General features: G+C 40.4%; 1 pseudogene; it reads left to right on the forward strand.

The window, feature by feature from the left end:
* The first annotated feature begins 492 nt into the window (after positions 1–492).
* On the forward strand, positions 493–903 carry LOC147791435 (14 kDa proline-rich protein DC2.15 pseudogene; annotated as a pseudogene).
* The last annotated feature ends 215 nt before the right edge of the window (positions 904–1,118 follow it).

A 1,118-nucleotide genomic window follows, 5' to 3' on the forward strand; every position in this document is an offset into this window, starting at 1 on the left:
CTTTGTTTTAAAATAAAGGTTATGTTAATAAAGTCTTCCACATTCAATGTTTATGGTACGTATACAGTAGCGACCTTAAATTAAGTAGAAAATTTTGGGTCATTACAGCTCACATGCGCACATGAATCCACTTTTCTGGAAGGGTTCTATCAAATATAAATATTCCAACCATACAAACCACAATAATTTATTTTTAAAACCATTTGATATCTTATTATCCAATATCACTTCGTCTAGTTTGTAGGCCATTTGACATTTTTATAATACTTTAAAAAAAGACAAACTAATTAAAAACCCATCTCTCAAATCTATTCCTCCACACTTAATAAAGTAACTCAAAGAGTTAGGTGTTTCATATCCAGCAATTTATAAGGAATTTTTGTTTTAAAACACAACAAATTCCCAAACCCCATTTATAAAAACCCTAACCCTTCTCATAATTCTTCACAAGCCATGGCACAAACCTACAAACCCTTCAATATCTCTCCACCAATGGCTTCCATGCTCTCTTCACCCATTGCCCTCCTCCTCCTCCTCAACCTCCTCTTCTTCACGATGGTCAGCTCCACCTATGTCCCTTGCCCACCGCCGCCACCAAAGCCCCACAAGCCCACCCCGTCAAGGCAGCAACCATCACTCCCCAAGTGCCCAAGGGACACCCACAAGCTTGGCGTCTGCGCCGACTTGCTGGACGATCTAGTGCACTTAGTGATCGGCTCACCACCAAAATCCCCATGCTGCACCCTAATCCAAGGCATTGTTGACCTGGAAGCTGCTGTGTGCCTTTGCACTGCGGTGAAGGCCAGAGCCTTGGGTCTAAAGATTGACCTCTCAGTTTCCCTCAGCTTGCTTTTGAACTACTGTGGAAAGAAGGTTCTGTCCGGCTTCCAATGCCCTGCTTGAAACCAAATCCTTTCATTTCCGTTTCTTGTTTCTTCTTCAATTTTCCATTTCAATGTCGTGTTTAAATAATCAGTTTGGTCGTACGTCGTGTTATGATGGGTTTGAAAATCTTCTCAGAATTCCACCATCTTTTTATAGTTTCATTACAATGCAATGTAACATAATGGTACGTAGTTTTTTTTGTCAAATGAACAACGTTGTTCGTCTATTCTTGT

This window comes from Cucurbita pepo, chromosome 8 (genome assembly GCF_057944985.1).
Source record: "Cucurbita pepo subsp. pepo isolate OVF chromosome 8, ASM5794498v1, whole genome shotgun sequence".
NCBI lineage: Eukaryota > Viridiplantae > Streptophyta > Magnoliopsida > Cucurbitales > Cucurbitaceae > Cucurbita > Cucurbita pepo.